The sequence below is a fragment of the Pinus tabuliformis genome, chromosome J (genome assembly GCF_031772625.1).
Source record: "Pinus tabuliformis cultivar Carrire ecotype Pingquan chromosome J, CPIR1, whole genome shotgun sequence".
In the NCBI taxonomy this organism is placed as follows: domain Eukaryota; kingdom Viridiplantae; phylum Streptophyta; class Pinopsida; order Pinales; family Pinaceae; genus Pinus; species Pinus tabuliformis.
In genome coordinates, this window is record NC_142295.1 from 427,411,249 (window position 1) to 427,434,966 (window position 23,718).

Below are 23,718 nucleotides of genomic sequence, written 5' to 3' on the forward strand. Positions count from 1 at the left end.
TGTTGCTGGTCCATCCTCCCAACATTGCATCTGCACTGCATCCCCCTCACATAATGCTACATCATGCTACTGCTAACCACTACTGCACTGCAACTCAGTTACTAAGAAGTAAGTAACTGATCCACCCAACTTCTAACATACCTGTCAGGCTAGAAACACTCCCGATGTTGAAGCTCCCTCTGCCACTAATAAGTGCCCCCTCTACTGACCTCTGCGTTGCTGCAACAACTCCCTACATCTCGCACCGTTGTAGACCTCTCTATGCCATCCTGCACCATTGCAACACTCCCGTTCCTTTCGCACTATTGCAACCTGCTAGCCTCGCGCTGCCCGGGGACTCCTGCACTGTAGCACTCTTTGTCGCTTCATCCGCATCCATTTCTACTGATATCCGCCAATCCTGCTACTCTCTCTTCGGGGCTCCCGTAGTAAGGTATAATCCAAGAGGTTGGGTACCTCAAGGATCCTGCCCCTCGTCGCTTGTAGTCTTCTTGAATATAGATCGATGTCTCCCCACCTCTTCTCTAGAGGTACATGAGCACTCATGGCACAATCGTCATCCTCCTCGACTTCCTTCTCCGCCTTCGATGGCACTGCCTTAGAGTCAGATGCCTCTCCCTTGTTCTTTTTCCTTGAACACTGGTTCGCATAATGACCCAGTTCCCATAGTGGATGCACTTGACCTTGGAGAGGTCATTTTTCTTCCTCTTCTCTTGCTTTCCCGCAGATGCCAAAGTTGCATCCTCTTCCTCTTCCTTCTTGATCCGAACTCCTTTGCTGCTACTTCCCGCCTTGCTCAACGAAGAGCCTCCCACAATTCTTCCCAATCAGGAAGATTCTCCCTGCCCAGTATGCTCTGGACAAATGTCTCCCACTCCTCGGAGACTGCGTTAAGTGCGGTCCTCATCATCATCTCTTCATCCGGCATGGCTCCTATGGAAGTCAATTGGTCCTAGATTTCCTTCAACCGGCTGAGGAAGTGATCTATCTGCTCCCCCTTCTGCATCTGGTATGACCATAGCTGATTCTCAAGTAACATCTTCCTCTGCACGGAAGTATGCTGGTACAACGTCTTCAAGGTGCCCCACACCAGAAGTAGACAGACTCAGCAGGAGTCAAACCGAGAACTTCCAAGCAGGAAGTAGAGAGACTCAGAGGAGTTGACGGAGAAGAGCAGAGAGATGGTCGTGAATGGACTGAGGGATCAGGATAGGCTGGACGGAGCATCCAACTTTATGGTCTGGAAGGCTAGGATCTTATCCATTCTAGATAGACATCGCATCAAGGGCTTTGCCTTGAGACTAATGGGTATCCCAGTTGACCCGGTAGGTAATGAGAAGTACGAGGAGGCAATGGCCAAGGCAAATGCATCATCCTTGATGGGGTCAAGGATCATGTGGTCCAACATATTGCTGAGAAGGAAACGGCAAAGGAGATGTCGGGCACCTTGAAGACATTTTACCAGGATACTTCCATGTAGAGGAACATGTTACTTGAGAATCAGTTAAGGTCAACCCGATGCATAAAGGGGAGCAGATAGATCACTTCCTCAGTCGGTTGAAGGAGATCCGAGACCAGCTGACTTCCATAGGAGCCACGCCGGATGAAGAGTTGATGGTAAGGACCGCACTTAACGCAGTCTTTGAGGAGTGGGAGACATTTGTCTAGGGGATACTGGGCAAGGCAGATCTTCCAAATTGGGAAGAATTGTGGGCGGCTCTTCGTCAAGAAGAGATCAGGCGATTGAGCAAGGTGGGAAGTAGCAGCAAAGGGGTCAGGATCAAGAAGGAAGAGGAAGAGGACGCAGCTCTGGCATCTGCGTGAAAGCAGGAGAAGACGAAGAAGAAGGACCTCTCTAAGGTCAAGTGCTTCCACTGTGGGGAACTGGCTCATTATGTGAACCAGTGTCTGTTGAAGTTTCTAAGTCTCCCAGTTAGAAACCTTCCATGCACTTTACTGATTTATTCGTACCTACTTGTTATGTTACTTAACAAGTTATTTACAATGTAAATACTGAAAATAAACACTAGTGCATGCTCAACATATTACAGATCATCAACTGAAAGAAACAGGAACAAGCACACAAAATGACACTGTTATTTTTGGACCAATGTCCCTGGAAAAACCCAATGCGGGAAAACCGATGTAGCTATCTGAGGGTTTTCTTATTAAGCAATTTCAGAGTACAATCTGGGTGCCAAATCCAGCTTACCCAACAGAGAATTTCCTTGGTAATAGTACCTCTCAGTCTGAGACAAATGTCCCGATTGAAACCCCGAATAAACCTTCTGGTGGCTCCTCAGCTCCAATCTGCCCCCCAAAAACCCCAGTGTCTGTCTTTCTAGACTGCGTCAGCCTCTCTCTACCCAGCGCTGGCCCTGCGTCACCCTGAATGGGTCTGTGTCAGCCTCAGGAGGCCCTGCGTTAGCCTTCTAGCCCTTTGTGTCAGCCTCAGGAGGCCCTGCATCAGCCTTTTGGCCCTCCGTGTCAACAATGTTGGCCTTTTTGAAGCACTGCGCAGCTCTTGGCTGCCTATGCATGGCTCTGCGTGAGCCCTGGCTGCTACTATGCCACCCTCTCTGGCTCCTGTGCTGCTCTCCCAACACTATCTCTGCCTCTCTGTCTCTCTGTACTCAATGCCCCTCAGCTGCAACTCCGACCACTGATTCTATCTCTCTTAGCAAACCCCGGTCTAGAGAATAGAATGACTGATCATCTAGTGTATCCTCCAAGTGACCCTCAAGCCTCCTCTTATACTTTTCTCGTTGACATATCAACGGCCGAGATTAAGTCCCTAATCAGAGGCTAAGATTAGATCTAGTTTGTCTTTTGGACCATTCTAACACAGTTTTATATTAATCCACATTAATGTTTTAATTTCCCTAAGTTTAGACTTAGGGACTCCATTAAAAACATTAATTATTTTCATATCTCCTGAACTATGTAGAATCTGCCCAAACCCTTTCTCGGTATTGGAGATCTCATGTGCCCCAACCTCTCCACCAGATTTCGTGGCTAGAGCACATTTGATGCTACCACAAATCAACACTCCCTCTTAGCGAGGATTGTGCTCTAGCAATACTCCTCACTGAGCATTACTCTGATCATCCGGCATCGGTCCCTGTGCTAATGTTAGGCCTGCTACCCACCATCCTCTGCACTGCTGCATCCTGTACTGCTACCCATGGACCTACCATGACCACTATTGCATCTATACTGCAACTCCCTCTGCATCCGTACCGCTGCTAGTCCCTTTTCCCAATACTGCATCCGCACTGCAACTCCTCTCATCATGCCGCATCGTATTGCCCACTATTGCACTACAACTCAGTTACTGAGAAGTAAGTAACTGATCTCCCAACTCTGACCTCTCTGTTGGGCTAGAGACCCTCCTCATACTTAAGTTCCCTCTTCCACTAACAAGTTCTCCCTCTTTGACCTCTGCAATGCTGTAATAACTCCTTGCATCTTGTACTGTTGCACACCTCTCTGTGCCATCCTACACTGGTGCAACATTCCCATGCCTCTCGTACTGTTGTAGCCTGCTAGCCTCGCGCTATCTCGGGACTCCTGCATTGTAGCTCTCTCTGCTGCTCCATCCGCATCCATCTCTACCCACATCAGCCAGTCCTGCTACTCCTCTTCGAGGCTCTCGTAGCATGGTCTAAACCAAGAGGCTGGGTACCTTGAGGATCCTGCCCCTCATCGCCTGTAGTCCACCTGACTACAACTCGATGTCTCCCCACTTCCGCTCAAGTGGTGCGTGTGCACTCATGGCATAGTCATCATCTGTTTCCACTTCCTTCCCTGCCCTTGTTGGCGCTGCCTTAGTCTCGGAAGACTCTCCCTTACTCTTCTTCCTTGGACACTAGGTCGCATAATGACCCAACTCCCCACAATGGAAGCACTTGATCTTGGAGAGATCCTTCTTCTTCCTCTTTTCTTGCTTTCCCTCAGATGCTAGGGCAACATCTTCCTCCTCTTCCTTTTTGACTCTGATCCCCTTACTGCTGCTTCCCACCTTTGATTGTCGTCTGATCTCTTCTTGGCGAAGATCCGCCCACATCTCATCCCAAGGTGGAAGTGTCCCTCTGCCCCGTATACTCTAGACAAATACCTCCCAGTCTTCTGAGACTACATTCAGGTTTGTCCTCACCATCAATTCCTGATCCGACGTGGCTTCTATGACAGTCAACTGATCTCGGATCTCATTCAGTCCTCCGAGGAAGGTGTCAATTGGTTCTCCCTTCTTCATCTGATATGACCTCAACTAATTTCTAGTAACATTCTTCTCTGCACAGAAGTATGCTGGTACAATTTCTTTAGGGCCTCCCACATCTCATTTGTTGTTTCCTTCTCAGCAGTGTGTGGTACTACATGGTCCTTGACCCCATCAAGGATGATGCTCTTGGCCCTGGCCATTGCCTCCTCGTACTTGTTGTTCTCAGCTGGGTCAACTGGGATAGCTATCATCTTCAAGGTGAAGTGCTTGACATGATTTCTGTCAAGTACGAATAAGATTTTGGCCTTCCAGATTACGAAGTTTGACGCTCCATCCAGCCAGTCCTAGTCTCTTACTCCATGTAGTGTGATGATGCTCTTCTACTTCCCTCCTGGAAGTTCTCGATGTGACTCCCTCTGAGTCTCAATTTCCCTCCTGGAAATCCTTCTGTCGATGTCGAGATGCCCCCTACTCTGATCGTTTGTGCAACTGCACCACTGATCCGGATTTCTCGGCTAGAAACCCTTGGTAGCAACTCCCTCCTCTTGGCCTTGCCCTGTCAAGTACTGTTCTGACTACAGTACCTCACCAGCTCCACTCTGCAACTTTCCCACAGCCTCCTAAACCCCAGCAACCTGAAGGTGAGAGCTCCTAGGCTCTGCGTAATCCCGACACCAACAACCCAACCTCCTCAGCCAACTGCGTCAGCCCTCCTAGCTTCTATGTGGCTCTGCATGAGTCTCCCTTTGCCTCCCTTAGCCTCTGCGCTGCCTCTTTCTGGCTCACCCTTGATGACGCAGGCACTGCATCACCCTTCCCTTGTTACTGCTCTGCTAGAAACAACTTCTGTCACTCGGGACAACTGTTTTCTGTTGCTATTGCTCTGCTCGGCTGATGTCCTTAGTTCTCCTGTGATCTGCAACCACCCTCTGATACCATGTTGAAGTTTCTAAGTCTACTAGTTAGAAACCCTCCATGCACTTTACTGATTTATTCCTACCTACTTGTTCCTTTACTTAACAAGTTATTTACAATGTAAATACTGAAAATAAACACTAGTGCATGTTCAACATATTATAAATGATCAATTGAAGGAAACAGAAACAAGCACACAAAATGACATGGTTATTTTTGGACCAGTGTCCCCGAAATAACCCAATGCGGGAAAACTGGTGTAGTTATCTGAGCGTCTTTTTATTAAGCAATTTCAGAGTACAATCTGGTTGCCAAATCGAGCTTACTCAACAGAGAATTTCCTTGCCAGTAGTACCTCTCAATCTGAGACAAATGTTCTGGCTGAAACCCTGGATCAAACTTCCGGTAGCTCCTCAGCTCCAATATGCCCCCAGAAACCCCAACGTCTTCATTTCTGGACTGCGTCAGCCTCTCTCTGCCCAATGCTAGCCCTATGTCACCCTGAATGGGTCTGTGTCAGCCTCAGGGGGCCTTGCGTCAGCTTTCTGGCCGTCTGCGTCAGCTTCAAGAGGCCCTGTGTTAGCCTTCTAGCCCTCTGCGTCAGCTTTAGGAGGCCCTGTGTTAGCCTTTTGGCCCTCTGTGTCAGCAACGCTGGCCTGTCTAAAGCATTGCACAGCTCCTGGCTGCCTCTGCGTGGCCCTACGTGAGCCCTGGCTGCTACTGAATCACTCTCTCTGGCTCCTGCACTGCTCTCCCGGCACTATTTGTGCCTCTCTGTCTCTCTGTACTCAATGCCCCTCCGTTGCAACTCCGATCACTGATTCTATCTCTCTTAGCAAACCCCGCTCTAGAGAATAGAATGACTGATCATCTGGTGTATCCTCCAAGTGACCCTCAAGCCTCCTCTTATACTTTTCTCGTTGACATATCAACGACCGAGATTAAGTCCCTAATCGATGGCTAAGATTAGATCTGGCTTGATCCATGTCTTTTAGACCATTCTAACACAGTTTTATATTAATCCGCATTAATATTTTAATTTCCCTAACTTTAGACTTAGGGACTCCATTAAACATATTGATTATTTTTATATCTCCTAAACTATTTAGAATCTGCCCAAAACCTTTCTAGGTATTAGAGATCTCATGTGCCCCAACCTCTCCACCAAATTTCATGGCTAGATCACATCTGATGCTACCACAAATCAACAGTGTCCGAGGAAGAAGAACAAGGGAGAGGTATCTGACTCCAAGGCAGCGCCAGCAAAGGTGGAGAAAGAAGTCGAGCAGGATGACGATTGTGCCATGAGTGCTCAAGTACCTCTAGAGAAGAGGTGGGGAGACATCGAGCTGTAGTCAGGAGTACTACAGGCGATGATGGGCAGGATCCTTGAGGTACCTAGCCTTTTGGATTATACCTTGCTACGGGATCCCCGAAGAGAGAGTAGCAGGACTGACAGATGTCAGTAGAGACGGATGTGAATGAAGCAACAGAGAGTGCTACAGTGCAGTAGCCCCCGGGCAACGCGAGGCTAGCAGGCTGCAACAGTGCGAGAGGCACGTGAGTGTTGAAACGATGCAGGATGGCACAGAGAGGGTTGCAACGGTGTGAGATGTAGGTAGTTGTTGCAGCAACGTAGAGGTTAGTAGAGGGAGCACTTGTTAGCGACAGAGGTAGCTTCAGCATCGGGAGTGTTTCTAGCCTGACAGGGATGTCAGAAGTTGGGTGGATCAGTTACTTACTTCTCAGTAACTGAGTTGCAGTGCAGTACCAGTATGCAGTAGCATGATGAGAAGGGATGTAGTGCAGATTCAGTGTTAGGAGGATGGACCAGCAACAACACGCATGCAGAGGGAGCTGTCATACGGATGCAGCAGTGGCAGTGGTAGGGCCATGGGCAATAGTACAGGATGCAACAGTGCAGAGGATGTTGGGCAGGGAGGCCTATCATCAGCACAAGGACCAGTGTTGGATAATCAGGGTGATGCTTCGTGTGGAGTATTACTAGAGCACAATCCTCGCTAAGAGGGAGTGCTGATTTGGGGTAGCATCGGATGTGCTCTAGCCATGAAAATTGGTGGAGAGGCTAAAGCACATGAGATCTCCAAAACTCAGAAATGGTTTGGACAGATCGTATCTGGTTTGGGAGATATTAAAATAATTAATATTTTTAATGGAGTTCCTAAGTCTAAACTTAGGAAAAATAAAATATTAATGGGTATTAATATAAAAATGGGTTAGAAGGTTCCAAAAGTCATGGATCAAGCCAAATCTAATCTTAGCCATTGATTAGAGATTTAATCTCGACCACTGAAGTACCAACAAGAAAAGTATAAGAAGAGGCTTGAGGGTCAGTTGGAGAATACACCAGAGTGATCAGTCATTCGATTTGCTAGAGCGGGGTTGTTAAGCAAAGTTGAATCAGTGATTAGCAGCGAGGGGCAGTGAGTACTGGGCAGAGAGGCAGAGACGGTGCCAAGGGACCAGCGCAGAAGTAGAGAGCGAGAAGCAGCAGCTAGTTCAGGCCACACAGAGCCTAGTAGAGACGGCACAGAGACCAGAGGAACTGCGTCATCCACGTAGAGGCTGCAGGAATGACGCAGAGGGTCCCAGAGGCTGCACAGTGCCTCAGAGGGCTGACGCAGAGAGGTTTGAGGCTGACGGAGGGCAGCAGGAGGCCAACGCAGAGGCCAGAAGGGATAGCGCAAAGCTTCAGATACACTGAGAGGGTTTCGTGGGACAGGTTTTCTGAATACCTGTTTCTGAATAGCAAGGCATTATTGTCGTGTATTTTTTCTCTGTCAGGTGAGCCGGTTAGGCACCCAGTTGTACTCAAGGAAATATTGCATAATAATAAACCCTCAGAATAGCTGCACCAGTTTTCTCGCATTGGATTTTTTCGGGGACATTTGTCCAAAAATAGCGGTGTCACTTGTGTGTTTGTTTTATTTCAGCTAATGATCTGTAGATGTCAGCTAATGATCTGTAGATGTTGTGACTATATTGTGTTTATTTCAATATTTAAATGTTTTAAATAACTTGTTTAGAATTTACAAGTAGAAGAAATAAACCAGCATAATACATATTAATTTTCTAACAGATAGACTTAGAAAATTCAACATGGTATCAAAGCGTGGTTGCAGATCACAGGAAAGTTGAAGGCATCAGCTAAGTAGAGCATTCGCATCAGATTCAGCTGTCTCGAGTGACAGAGTTGATCTTGCAAAAAGCGACAAAGGCATGACACAGAGTGACTGCGTCATCGGTCCGGCCCTGAGAAAGACCAGCGCAAAGGTTGAGGAGGGCAGAAATAGGCTCACGCAAAGCCACGCAGAGGCCAGGAGAGTTGACGCAATTGGCTGAGGGAGTTGTTGTGCCGATGTCGGGATTGTGCAGAGCCAAGAGGCTCAATCCTCCAGTTGTTGGGGCGAAGGAAGCTGTGGGCGGTTTGTGGGAGCGAAGCTAGTGGGGTACTATGGTCAGAACAATACCTAATAGGGCAAAACCAAGGTAGAGGGAGTTGTTACTGAGGCGGATTTCTAGCCAAGGAATTTGGATCGGTGTTGCAGTTGCACAGACGATCAAAAAGTGGCAACTTGACAGTTGGCAGAGGGATTTCCAGGAGGGAAATTAGGACTCAAAGGGAGTCCAGAAGAGAACTTCTAGACGAGAAGTAAAGAGACTCGGAGGAGTCGAACTGAGAACTTCCAGACAGGAAGTAGAGAGACTCAGCACGAGTCGAACGGAGAACTTCTAGGCAAGAAGTAGAGAGACTCGGAGGAGTCGACAGAGAAGAGCAGAGAGATGGTTGTGAATGGGCTGATGGATTAGGATAGGCTGGACGGAGCGTCCAACTTTGTGGTCTAGAAGGCTAGGAGCTTGTCCATTCTAGATAGAAATCGCATCAAGGGCTTCGCCTTGAGAGTAATGACTATTCCAGTTGACCCGGTAGCTAATGAAAAGTACGAGGAGGCAATGGCCAAAGGAAAATGCATCATCCTTGATGGGGTCAAGGATCATGTGGTCCAACATATTGCCGAGAAGAAAACGGCAAAGGAGATGTGGGACACCTTGAAGGCATTGTACCAGCATACTTTCGTGCAGAGGAATATGTTACTTGGGAATCAACTAAGGTCATACTAGATGCAGAAGGGGGAGCAGATAGATCACTTCCTCAGTCGGTTGAAGGAGATTCGAGACCAGCTGACTTCCATAGGAGCCACGCCAGATGAAGTGTTCATGGTAAGGACCGCACTTAACGCAGTCTTTAAGGAGTGGGAGACATTTTTCCAAGGGATACTGGGCAGGACGAATCTTCCAGATTGGGAAGAATTGTGGGTGGCTCTTCATCAAGAAGAGATCAAACAATTGAGCAAGGTGGGAAGTAGCAACAAAGGGGTCAGGATCAAGAAGGAAGAGGAAGAAGATGCAGATTTGGCATCTGCGGGAAAGCAGGAGAAGAGGAAAAAGAAGGACCTCTCCAAGGTCAAGTGCTTCCACTGTGAGGAACTAGGTCATTATGCGAACCACTGTCTGAGGAAGAAGAACAAGGGAGTCGTGTCTGACTCTAAGGCGGCTCCAGCGAAGGCAGAGAAAGATGTTGAGGATGACGGTTGTGCCATGAGTGCTCATGTACCTCTAGAGAAGAGGTGGGGAGACATCGAGATGTAGTCAAGAGGACTACAGGCGATGAGGGGCAGGATCCTTGAGGTACCCAACTTCTTGGATTATACCTTGCTACAGGAGCCCCGAAGGGAGAGTAGCAGGACTAGCAGATGTTAGTGAAGACAGATGCGGATGAAGCGGCAAAGAGTGCTACAGTGTAATAGTCCTTGGGCAGCATGAGGCTAGTAAGATGCAACAGTGCGAGAGGCACGTGAGTGTTGAAACGATGCAGGATGGCACAGAGAGGGTTGCAACAGTGCGAGATGATGGTAGTTGTTGCAACAGAGTAGAGGTCAATAGAGGGAGCACTTGTTAGCGGCAGAGGCAGCTTCAGCATCGGGAGTGTTTCTAGCCTCACAGGGATGTCAGAAGTTGGGTGGATCAGTTACTTACTTCTCAGTAACTGAGTTGCAGTGCAGTGCCAGTATGCAGTAGCACGATGCAGCATGATGAGAAGGGATGCAGTGCAGATTCAGTGTTGGGAGGATGGACCAGCAACAACACGGATGCAGAGGGAGCTGTCGTACAGATGCAGCAGTGGCAATGGCAGGGCCATGGGCAATAGTACAGGATGCAACAGTGGAGAGGATGTTGGGCGGGGAGGCCTATCATCAGCACAGGGACCGGTGCTAGATAATCAAGGTGATGCTTAGTGTGGAGTATTACTAGAGCACAGTCCTCGCTAAGAGGGAGTGTTGATTTGGGGTAGCATCAGATGTGCTCTAGCCATGAAAATTGGCAGAGAGGCTAAAGCACATGAGATCTCCAAGACCCAAAAATGGTCTGGATAGGTTGTACCCAGTTTGGGAGATATTAAAATAATTAATATTTTTAATGGAGTTCCTAAGTCTAAACTTCAGAAAAATAAAATATTAATGGGTATTATTATAAAACTGGGTTAGAAGGTTCCAAAAGTCATGGATCAAGCCAAATCTAATCTTAGCTGTTGATTAGAGATTTAATCTTGGCCGTTGAAGGACCAACGAGAAAAGTATAAGAAGAGGCTTGAGGGTTAGTTGGAGAATACACCAGAGTGATCAGTCATTCGATTTGCTAGAGCGGGTTGTTAAGCAAAGTCGAATCAGTGATCAGCAGCGAGGGGTAGTGAGTATTGGAAACAGAGGTAAAGACAGTGCCAAGAGACCAGTGCAGAAGCAGAGAGCGAGAGGCAACAGCCAATTCAAGCCACGCAGAGCCCAGCAAAGACAACGCAGAGGCAAGAGGGACTGCGTCATCCACGCAGAGGCTGCAGGAGTGACGCAAAGGGTCCTAGAGGCTATGCAATGCCTTAGAGGGCTAACGCAAAGAGCTTTGAGGCTGATGCAGGGCAGCAGGAGGCTGATGCAGAGGCCAGAAGGGCCAGCGCAGAGCTTCAAAGACACTGGATAGGGTTTCGTGGGACAAGTTTTCTGAATACTTGTTTCCGAATAGAGAGGCATTGTTGCCATGTATTTTTTCTGTTGGGTGAGCAGGTTAGGCACCCAGTTGTACTCAAGGAAATACTGCATAATAATAAACCCTCAGAATAGCTGCACCGGTTTTCCTACATTGGGTTTTTCCGGGGACATTTGTCCAAAAATAACGGTGTCACTTGTGTGTTTGTTTTCTTTCAGCTGATAATCTGTAGATGTTGTGACTGTATTGTGTTTATTTCGGTATTTAAATGTTTTAAATAACTTGTTCAGAATTTACAGTTAGAAGAAATAAACTAGCAAAATACAGATTAATTTTCTAACGGATAGTCCTAGAAAATTCAACACTGCCGAATATGCTTTGGACAAAACCCTGCGAATCCTCTGAGATGCTATTGAGTGCCAATCGCACTAGCTCCATGGATTGAGGCGTTGCCCCAACAGTAGACAACTAGTCTCGAACCTCCTGAATTCTAGAAAGGTAGGGGTTTATTCCTTCCCCTTTCTGCATCCACATGAGTCTCAGCTTCTACTCTAGATACATCTTCCGCTGCTCGAAAGTACCCTGGTATAACGTGGAGAGTGCATCCCACCTCTGTTTGGCAATACCTTTGCCAGATATATGTGAGACTATATGATCTAGGACTCCATCTAGGATCAACCTCTTCGCCCGCGCCATTTCCTTCTTATATTCTTTTTGCTGATCTGCATCTTGAGGAACTGCCACTACAACATCAATGTAGGCTTTCAGGGCATATTCATCTAGAAGGACATCCTTGCCTTCTAGATGACGTAGTTGGAAGCTCCATCCAACCTGTCCCGATCACGAAGCCTAGCAGTGGTCATATCAACGTACTGTCAAAAACTTACTTTTTCCTTCTGCTCAGTTGTTGCTCTGCTACTCGCACTCCTTTCTGTATTGAGAATATCTGCTCACAACTACTGTCGATCTACAAGGAAAATCAAACTTCTTGAGACTAGATGTTCCCTGAGGAAAATTTTCCCTCTATGTGTGCTCTTCTGTCTTCCACCTCAACGCTGGTTCTGCTCCAATGTACTGCTGCAAAACCCTCTGCGTCCAGCTAGAGATCTGCCCAACGAAATGACTAAGTTGCTTCCTCTGCCTCTGGAATCACTTAATCTAGAAGGATCAATTTTTTTTGCCCCTCTTAGTAAAATCGAACTTCCTCAAGCAATTCGCCCTCCTGGCAAAAGACTGCGTTGCCCCGTGGAATTTCAGCATGTTGCCCACATTGAGCAGCCAAAATTCCTTCTTTTCACCTCTGAGCTCTCCGGCTGATCAACTGCGCTCCAATACCATGTGAAAATTCCAAAACTAGAATCCTATTGCGACAACTAGAATTTATTTTTCTAATTGTTAATTATTTTAACAATTTATCTGCTACAACAAATATCAAATAAGTCACTACAACTTTCACAAATAAAATACTGCGGAAATAATAGCACTGGAAACTAAGAAAAAACTAGCACACACAATAAAAATGACACTATTATTTTTGGACAATTATCTCCGGAAAAACCCAACTTGAGAAAGTCGGTGTAGCAGTTGAGGGTTTTATTATTATGCAGCAGTGAAAATCTGAGTACAATCTGGATGCATAAACTGGCAATCCACTACAAGACAAACTGGCCACAAAAATTAGTGAGACAAATTTTGTCTCACCTGGCAGTGGCACTGATCGTGCTCTAAAACTGGCTCTGAATGGGCTCCACGAAACCCATGCATCAACCCTGCACAGCCACTAGTACACTCTGCCTGGAACTGCAACTGATCAAGTCGTCTTCCCAAATCAGCCTCTGAGAATGACTCGCTGGTACCTTCTGGAAATATTCCCGACCTCCAACAACTAAATCAACCCTCTTTCTGGCCAAATCGAACTGTTGCTTCTGAAGCTTTTGCGTTGCCTCTACGCAACCTCACTGAGGAAACTCAACCCTCCTTTAGCTGACTCTCCAGATCCGAAAAATCTCCTCCAGACTCACTATCCCTGCCCCTCACTCATTGCTTCAATCTTTGGCTCTCCAGCAGTTGACTACTGCTACTATGGAAATCGATCTGCCAAGGAAATCGAACTTCTCGTGTTCTCAAGTGTATTCTTCATCACCACATCGATCTCCTCTTATAATCCTTTGTTGGATCACCAACGACCAAGATTAAAACATAATCGATGGCTAGGATCATTTTTGGATCAATCTATGTGAGTTTCTAGATGATTCTGGCCTTGACTTAATTAATATTGATTAATTAACCATATTCCCTAAGTTTAGACTTAGGAAATATTTAAAAACTAGTTAATAATCTAATTAAGTCATTTCTAGGCGGAATTTCCAGAAACGATTATGGGTTTTTGAGATCTCATGTATTGTAGCCTCTCCACCAAATTTTGTGGCTAGAAAACATACGATGCTACAAAAACTAACATGGGACGCGTCACCACTGATTAGAAGAAGTTAGAGATGGAGTTCATGGGACCAGATGGGAGACTAGTATTATTGAGGGGCATGCACTCATATCCACCACAAACAATATCAGAACACAAGATGGAAGTCGGCTTGAGGGGTGGGGACATAGCATGGGCAGTAGAGTTGCACATTTTTTAGATAGGGAAGTCGCAACAACCACAACCAGACATTTTAGCGCTACTAGAGAAACATCATGCAGTGTTCGGAGACATTCCCCCAGGATGTCCACCAAATAGAGGGTTTGAGCATACTATAGAGCTAGAGGAGGGCGTGCACGTAGTGATCACTACACCCTACAGATATCCCAAGGCCTATCGGGATGAGATAGAGAAAGCCATACAGGAGTTGCTAGCTTTGGGACACATCAAACCCAGCTCTAGTCCCTTTTCTTCTTCAGTTTTGCTAGTGAAGAAGAAATATGGGACGCTTCACATGTGCATTGATTACAGGGCCCTAAATAAGAAGACATTGAAGAACTGATACCCGAGTTTGCACATCCATGAGTTGATGGACGAGCTTAGAGGAGCTAAATACTTCTCTAAGATAGATTTGCGCTCGGGATATCATCAAATTTGGGTGAGGGAGCAAGACATCTCGAAGACTGCATTCTGATGTCATTACGGGCATTTTGAGTTCTTGGTGATGCCCTTTGGGCTAACCAACACACCGACTACTTTTCAGTCTTGTATGAACCATGTGTTCCGCAAGCAGTTGCGTAGATTTGTGTTGGTATTTTTCGATGATATTTTGATTTACAACAAGACATGGGAGGAGCATTTGCAGCACTTGGAGGAGGTCTTGCACATCTTGGAGGAACAACAGTTCTATGCCAATATGTCCAAGTGTGAGTTTGGTTTGACACATGTGATTGGAGAGGATGGAGTCAAGGTCCATCAGGAGAAGATTAGAGCTATTTTGGATTGGCCTACACCCAGGAATGTGACGGAGTTGTGGGGTTTCCTGGGCATATGCACTTACTATAGGTGGTTTGTGAAGGGATTTTCACAGTTGGAAGCACCCCTCACAGACTTGACAAAGGAGGGAACGTTTGAGTGGACAAACATGGCACAGGAGGCCTTTGAGCGCCTCAAGAGAGTGATGAGCAACTGCCTGGTTTTGGCTTTACCATATTTTTCACGGCCCTTTGTACTGGAGTGTGATGCATTTGGAGAGGGTATTGGAGCAATGCTAACGCAAGGAGACCAATCGATTGCATTTGAGAGTCGAAAGCTACAGCCACATGAGAGACTATATCCTACTATGATAAGGATTTTTTGGCCATAATGCATGCATGGGCCAAGTTCTAATAGTATTTGGTGGGCATGGTCTTCCCAAGGCCATAGTCAATAATCGAGACAGTGGATTTATGGGGGGGGGTTTGGCAGGATTTATTTAGATTGGTGGGCACTGAGCTCACTCCTAGTACTAACTACCACACCCAAATAGATGGGCAAACAAAGATTGTGAATAAATGGTTGGAGGGATATTTGCATAATTATGTGACGGGGCAATAGCGTGCATTGGTGAAGTGGAGTCACATGGGAGAGTATTGATACAACACCGCTCACCATATGTCTATCGATATGCCACCTTTTGTGCTATTTATGGTTATGATGCATTATCATTTGCTAACATGATTTTTGGAGACATTCGAGCCCCTGGGGCAAAGGATTGGATACAAGAAAGCCAAGATATCTTGAGGGCTCTCAAGGACAACCTGCAGACAGAGTAGAACCAATACAAGGTGTATGTAGATAGGCACCCGGTGGAGAGGCATTTTGAGATTGGAGACTTAGTGTTCTTGCGTCTCCAAACATATAGATAGTCCACATTGAAGCAGAAGGGAGTTGAGAAGCTCAAACCCTGTTTTTATGGACCGTATAAGGTGATCATGCAAGTTGTAGAGGTGGCTTATGAGCTAGAGCTTCTGCCAGGAAGCAAGATGCATAATATGTTCCAGGTGTCTTGCCTGAAAAAAGCCTTGGGAAAACAAGTTACAACTGCAACAGAGTTTCCACCCTTGGATGATGAGGGTCATTTGATTTTGATACCTAAGGCCATATTATAGGAGAGGGAGCGAAGGCTCAGGAACAAGACTATCAGGAAATATCTTGTTAGGTGGAAAGACTTACGAGAGGAGGAGGCTACTAGGAGGAGAACAAATTTTACAACATCTAGCATTGCAGTTGCTTGAGGACAAGTAACATTTGGGAGGGGAGGATTATCATGTCCCCAATTAATAATTTTACTATGGAAATCCTCAATTTTGCAATTTTGGCAGTTAATATAATATTTGATAAATAAAACTTAGAAAAAATAAGTTGTGGAGGCTAATTTTGATAATAAATAAAGGTTAAACATAGGCAAAAAGGGAAAAATTAAGTGATGTTAAGTTGTGAGGGTCACTTAAGAAGGGAAATTGAACTCCCTAAGATAAATCGAACCCCCAAAGAGAAATCGAACCACATGAAAGAGGGTTAAGCAAGGGTGTCAAATTTGTGGAGCCCACAAGGAAGGTTGAGCAGCAATTATAAAAGGAAGGGAAGAGCCTCATTTTTACATCTTCTTGCATTTCATTTCAAAATTGGAGAGTTAGCTTGAGCTACTTCGCCAAGTCAACCAATGTTGTTTAGCACAAGGAATTTCCAAGCAGAATTCCAGCTCTTCTTCAGGGACTTTGATTGCCACTCAAGGAAACAGTTTGTTTGTTAGGAGATTTTTGTATCTTGTGTGGGGATTTTGCAGTATTTTCTTCCACCTATGTGAGTTTTTGGAGGATTTTTTGTTAATTTAGGGTAGCATTGGATGCGCTCTAGCCACGAAAATTGGTGGAGAGGCTAAAGCACATGAAATCTCCAATACCCAGAAATGGTTTGGGCAGATTCTAAATAGTTTGGGAGATATTAAAATAATTAATATTTTTAATGGAGTCCCTAAGTGAAAATAAAATATTAATGTAAATTAATATAAAACTGTGTTAGAAGGGTCCAAAAGTCATGGATCAAGCCAAGACTTAGGGAAAATAAAATATTAATGTAAATTAATATAAAACTGTGTTAGAAGGGTCCAAAAGTCATGGATCAAGCCAGAATTAATCTTAGTTGTTGATTAGGGACTTAATCTTGGTTGTTGATTCGTCAACGAGAAAAGTATAAGAGGAGGCATGAGGGTCACTTGGAGGACACACTGAGGGTGACTAGACAGCTCAATTTCTAGAGAAGGGTTAGCTGAGAAATTCGAACTAGTGGTCTGGTGAGCAGTCAGGAGGCAGCAAGTACGGAACAGAGAGAAGGGATCAACCACTGGAGACCAACGCTAAGGCAAGAGAAGCAGACGCAGGGCATTTCAGGCAGACGCATAAGCAGTAGGAGACTGCACAGTCACTAGAGGACTTGCGTGGGTGACGCAGAGAGGCCCAGGGTTGACGCATAGTGTCTGGGAGCCACGCAGAGGTCAGCCAAGCTGACGCTGGGACTAGGATAAGTGTGCGAGAATTTTTCTCTCTGTGGGTAAGCCAGTTTGGCACCCTGCTGTACTGATGAATTGCTAAATAATAAAATCCTCCTTTGTTGTACCAATTTTCCCACATTGGGTTTTTCCGAGGACTATTGTCCAAAATATCTGTGTCAATGTGTTGATTCTTGTACTGTATTACGGTGTGATATCTGCAACAGAATTTATTTTAATGTTTATTGAAGGAATTTCATAAATAACTTATTGAAGAATAAGTAGGAAAAGTAAATCAAATGTTGCAGTGATAGAATTTTCACATGTTGTGGAGGATTTCGCTAGGGTCTGAGGAGATAGCATTTGTTGTCTTCTAGGCTGGCTATTTTGTGGAAATTTTCCCTTGAGGAGGACGAGTTGTTTTTGGGAAATTTCCACGCTGAAAGTGTTGGAGATTTGTGGACTGGATTTTCTCTTCTTTGGACCTACGCTAGGGTTTACTGGTTGTTCTCTGCGCTAGGATTGAGCAGGATTGTTGTGCCAGATATTGGAGTTGATTTTTGGTCGGGAGTTTGAGGAAGGAATTTTGTTGGGTTTTGGAGGAGTTTCCCTTCGGGAAAATTGTGCATTTTACTGCAGATCGATTCATGTAGCTCACTAGCAGATTGAGAGGAGCTACACGCAGTTTTTGGTTCTTCAGTGACTAGTGGATTCGGCTTGAGTTCCCCTTAACCCCTGTCTCCTCACCTGACACGCATAGCATAAAAGAGGATGATATGCTGCCACCTTGACAGTCCCACACAGACCACAATTAAAGGCACACACAGCAGAAGTTAAGGAGCAGTGCGCAGGCCCCTACTAACAGCAGATTGAGGAACACACGCTCCAGCCAACTGACAACCATATGCACACAAATCAAGGTTGTATGCAAGCATATCTTGGCAGAGGTAGTACACACCATAAATTAAGGGAATTTGCTAAGCCAGATTGAGGATAGTGATGCCACTTAACATTCTCATCAATCAGAAAATTTGAGGAGCATTCGTTGGTATTCTTTGGATCTCGCTCAAACTCTATATATTGTGATCATTTGCTCTCATTTGAAAGGAATGAATTATGAGAGCTTGGGTACATGTTATTGTAATATTGTCTTATCATTTGCTAATAAAACAAGACTTTGGACGTCCATGATCTAGCATTTTGTGTGGTTTGCTTGGCATCTATTGAGGTAACTTGTTGTGTTTTTCAAATTTAATTGTTCAAAATTTGTAACTTAGGCCTTGATAGGGGCATTGTTGCCCAAAGGAGAAGATAGCAATTGTTTGATATCTTCTTGTTATCTTGCATTCTAGGATCTAGTATTGCATGTATTTCTTAGTTGAATAGCATGCTTTGTTCATTTTGCAAGTTACACCTATCTTACTAATTGTTTGAGCAAGATCTCAAGTGTGATACAAATTCCTCAAGCTTGGAGTTGGGGAAGTCTCTGGTTGGACCAGCCATCTCAAAGCATCTTTTTGAAGCATTATTCCCGCCCGGATCAAAAATTTTCAAAGGATTCAAAGGGGCTTCCACAAAACCCATTACATCTCACTTATTTCCCACAAAATCTACTGTCACTCTTGGTTCCATTCTCAAGTGCTATATCGTCAAAAGGATTGAATTGTTGGTTGTCCCTAACAGTCACATATCAACCAAAAAGAGTTGATTAAACTTAGCGCTTCTTGGTTATTTTAGAGTAGGAGTTTCATTCATTTAAAATTAGAATTTGTTTAGATATTTTTTGAGATTTTGTACTAATATTGTAGATGTTCAAGGATTAGTCTTGGCATCTTTCGCCTTGCAACTTTGTTGATCTGTTTTGCAGGCCCATAAAGTGCAAGAAGTGTTGGTTGATTGTGTCAAACCTTTGGAAACTAGAGCAACCAAGACCCATCCATCTTTCCTTCACCTATAACTTTAAACTTCTGCACGTTTCTCATTGTTCTTCATTAAAAATCAAGCATTTAAACCTTTATTTGGATTGTTGTTCCTAATAGCAACCCATTTTTCCAAGAAAGACCAAGTTCACTTGGTCATTTCCTTAGCAAAATATCATAGAAGTCTAACCTTTTAGACTTGGAAATTTTTGCTTTTATTATGATAGTGATCTCAAGTAGTGTTGAGCAGTTTTTGAGCATTTTTCTAACTGATTAACTTGCTGATCTCTTGCAAATTTGTGACAATCCAAGAGGAGGAGTGTTGGTGGATAGTGCCAAACTTTTGAAGATTGGAGCACCAGAAAACTATCACTGAATTATTGACTTTAAAACCATTATTTTTACCTTGCAAACCCCTTCAAAGGGATTTATTCACCCATAGATTCTCCAAGGAAAACATTTTAAATTTGTAAAACGAGTTTCTCTTTTGGTTTTGGAAAAAGATCCATTGTAGCAAATCAAATTTTCTGTTAACTTGCAATTTCTTGGAGAAGAGTACTTGATCCTTTTAAGGGAATCTTATTGTAAACTCTTTCTCCAAATCATTTCTTCAAGTCCCCTTTCTAAAAGGGACTTACTGTAAACTATCACTCTCCTCATCCCTCACCTTATAAGAGGGATCTAATAAAGACATCATTTTTCTTGGGAGTTAGGGATCTTTTCCGTAAGCATCTCCCCTTCCCATTTGGGGAAGTCTCTCTTGCGGTGCTTGAAACATTTTCATTTTTGGTTGAACTAAGTAGTGTAGCATAATCATCATTAGAATAGTTGAGCTAAATTTCACTTCATACAATCTACTCTATCTCGTAATTTACTTATTTCTTGCACTTCCTATTTAGTTTAGTCATTTTAACTCGCATTTCAAGCGTTTCTCTAACTTATTCTTAATTTTTCAAATTTGTCTTTGCAATAATCAATTTACCTCCAGCTTTGTTGGTTGAAGTTGTAACTTAGGGACCCTCTTCCCCCTAAGTCTTCTTATTACGAGATCAGGGCCCTAACGAGCATAAGACTTAGGGAAAGAGTTAAATTGAAACTTGTTCCATTTTGCAACTAACTACTTGGAACTAACTTAATTTAAAATAAACCAAGGTGCATTCCAATACATTCATCTTTCAACATTGGTACTTGGAGTTTCATCTCATTTTCTTTCTAAGTTTATAAAGCTTTCCTATCTTTTTGAAGCAGTTGTCAATTTCTTCAAGTACATACATTTTGTTAATGAAGCATCTTGCTCCAAGCATTTACTTTTGAGCATTATTTAATGGGCACCTGTTTCCAAGCATTAATTTCAAGCCATCTTCACTTGGAATATTTACTTTGTAAGTACTTGATATTTGACACTTGTCTATTTTTGCTCCATCTTGTCCATTATTGCAATACCTTAACTTGTGGATGATTATTGTTATTATGATGCTTTGAATTCATTTGCTGCAATTTACATATTGAATTAATTTGGATGTATCTTTGACCATTAAATTTTAACTCCTAGAATTTAACTTATCTAGCTTAGATTGTTAAGCCTTAATTATTTTTATAGGGTCCACCCCCTTTGGCTCCGCTAGGAGTTAGTCTAGACGAAAGAGTTGAGATTTGAGTAACAGCAACTCAATTGGAAACTCGCCCCCAAGGCCACACCAAGTGGAGTTAAAGATTTTCTCCACGATAATCCCAAGCGTGGATTCAAGTGGCAACACATGCCCATCGCATGATTTGCAACGAAGATATTGCAAGAAATGTGATGAAAGTGGATGTTGGATGAGGGTGCACCAACACGAGGTATCAGAAAACCAAAACTTGGGGTTTCACCGGGCATATTTGTATGGCCTGAAGTGGGGAGATCTGGCCCGAACAAGCACCCAACTTGCCCAAACAATGGGTGAAGACAAGATGAGGATAGTGTTGTAGGTGGCACAGGCGCCCCAAGGCATGGCACAACATGCTCTCGAGACAAGTAGTTGAGTGGCGTTTCATCGAACACCCATGTCAACCCAGGGCATGATGGGGCTGAGTAGTGGACAAACTTGCGAAGAGACAAACCCAGTGGGCACATTTAACTAAAGGCATGTTAGCTTGAGATGAGGTGGGGGCGACCGATAAGTGGAACAACCAAATGAGCAGGGTGGAATGATGGGGGCCGACCTAACCTAAGACACACAACATATACAATCACGCTGACCCAAGTGTGAACCGAAAGGCATTGTGAAGATTCATGGGAAGGGAGACTTCATTCCATATAATTAAACTGCACAGAGATGAGGAGAAACCAACAAACAATGAATAACAAAACAGAAGTAGGAAGCAAAGTTGGGGAACTCGCAACCGAATAGGGGATGAGTCACAAGACAAAGAGAAAGTGTGAAGGAAGGTTGAGACGAGGATGAGGACACTCGGTGGTTTGCAGTTGTGTAGACCCGAGTGGGGAAACAAAACCGAACCAAGAGACGACCAAGCCAGATGACAGGGTGACCCAAGTAGGGTCAATTCAAGTGATGGGTTTTTCCTTGAAGTTCTGTATTGGGTTTTGGCTATGTACTCTCTGTAAATCGAGCCTTTGTCTCAGAAGATTATTGAATTGTGATTCATTAATAAAAGCAGAAGGTTGGAGGGTCGTTTCCTAAAGCTTGTGCATGTGTATGATGATGTTATTGTTAGTTTAATATCTTGCATATGATGTTCATCTATGGTTAATGAATGAAAGTTAACTGAAGTAGAAGTGACAATAAAATTGCTTGCACTATATTGAAGGGTTATGATATTCCACTAAGTAACCAATAATATAGAGATTATAAGTAAGTTTATTGTGAGGCATAGTCCGGGTGTAGTAACTCTGTACTTCACATGGTAGAACCAACACATTGGTGCTACACGCTCCAAGGGTCATAGTGTGCCCACAAAGGTACCTTGTAACTGTAGGAGCCCCTGGGATCGTGACAGCTAAGCATCAAAGGTACATGGTCACTCCCAAGATTATCAAAATGTTTCAAATCATGGAAGGAAAACAAAGCCACTGTTCTATATGAATAATTTCCATGCATCTTAATTAATAGCATCTGGTGAGGCAGAAACTCCGGTATCTCTACTCTAGGGATATTCTGATTGAGGTCTTTGCCAAGCTGATTGTACAATTATGCAATGAATTAAGGGTCAACATGAAGTCTATGAAAAGGAGAGTGCCAATTATTCTACCTCTCAACAAGGGAATCCCTTGGGGATTTTTTCAAAGGTGATTTGAAAGTTCATCTGCCTAGATGCGAGGTCAAAGTAGTTCTTTTCCTTTCATAGTCAGTTTGTGTACAAGTCAGATATTCCGCTGGGTGCAATTCCAACAATTGAGATAAATTCTTGGCATTTCATACCTTACTCACAATCGCCTCTTACAAGAAAGTCAAAAATCTCCAAGTAATGAGGGATTCAAAATTGGTCATTCATTGGGCCAACAACAAGGCCTCAATTGAAAACATATTTCTTCAGCCTATTGTTCAGGACATCAAAGAAACTCTTCCCTCTATTGATTACCTTTCATTTACATGCATTCTCAAAGAACTTAGCTCCACTGCTGCTGGATTATCCAAAGACGCCCTGGAACTGTTTGTCAGGACATTCTTGATAACAGAATTTATAGGCGGCACAGAACATGATCAGATGGTAATTCATGCTTAACAGGGCTACTCTTATGCTGATTTTACCTTTGTGGATGTGACAATGTTCTATTGGTGACATAAATAGTCTGGGACTGGTCTTAGTTTTTTTTTTGAAATAGCAAAAAAATGGTGTATGAAGAAAAGCTTAGCTGATTTTGAAGGCTCTAATGGAGGGAAGATGCACTTAACAGAGCTGCACAAATCCTTTTACATGGTCTGACAAAGAAAGGTTGTCATTTTGGATGAGAAATATGTATATTCTATCTCATGAATATAAAGAATTTTTTCTTCTGGAAAAAATGTTATAAACATATCTTAAAGTCTACATATTAGTAATAATTGTGCATATATTTATATGCAGTATTCCTATGTAATAATTATATGTATTAATATGCTTATGTCTTACAACTCATCTAGTACCGAAAGGATATAAAAGTCTTCTAAGTAGTCTTGTATATCAACACTATGGTGTAGAACTTGATAGAAGCTTAGGATATTTGGAAGGAGAGGATTCCAACTAGGCAAGTTTGTTGGGTTTGATGGATGACCCATAATTAGGAGATTAGCTACCAACCATGTATGTAAGCCCACAACGGGATCCAAAGGCTTATAATTCAACCTATGCATTTATCAATAACTTCCCATATAAAAAAATAATATTTGATTCTCTATGGTGTGTTCATGTTTTATGATAATGCTTAACATATCCAAGGTGTAGATTGTAATCTACAACTGCATTTGGATTAATTGAATCCATACAAGTTGTTCACTCCCCATCAACGTGGTGCAAAAAAAACTTTCTTTTTTATGCAGGGGGGACAGTGAAGGGATGTGATTTATTAGAATTGTATACAAGCTTCAAGTACTTTGGAAGATGTGTGTTTTGTGTAAAATTGTAAATACATCTGCTTGATATGATCAAACCTTCACCTCTACAAGATGGTATGATT

The 23,718-nt window shown here is 43.8% G+C and overlaps 1 protein-coding gene across 1 annotated transcript in view; it reads right to left on the reverse strand.

Moving 5' to 3' along the window:
- LOC149227647 (Putative thiol-disulfide oxidoreductase DCC) overlaps positions 1–23,718 on the reverse strand; it is a 175,949-nt gene that overhangs the window by 44,351 nt on the left and 107,880 nt on the right. The window lies entirely within an intron of this gene.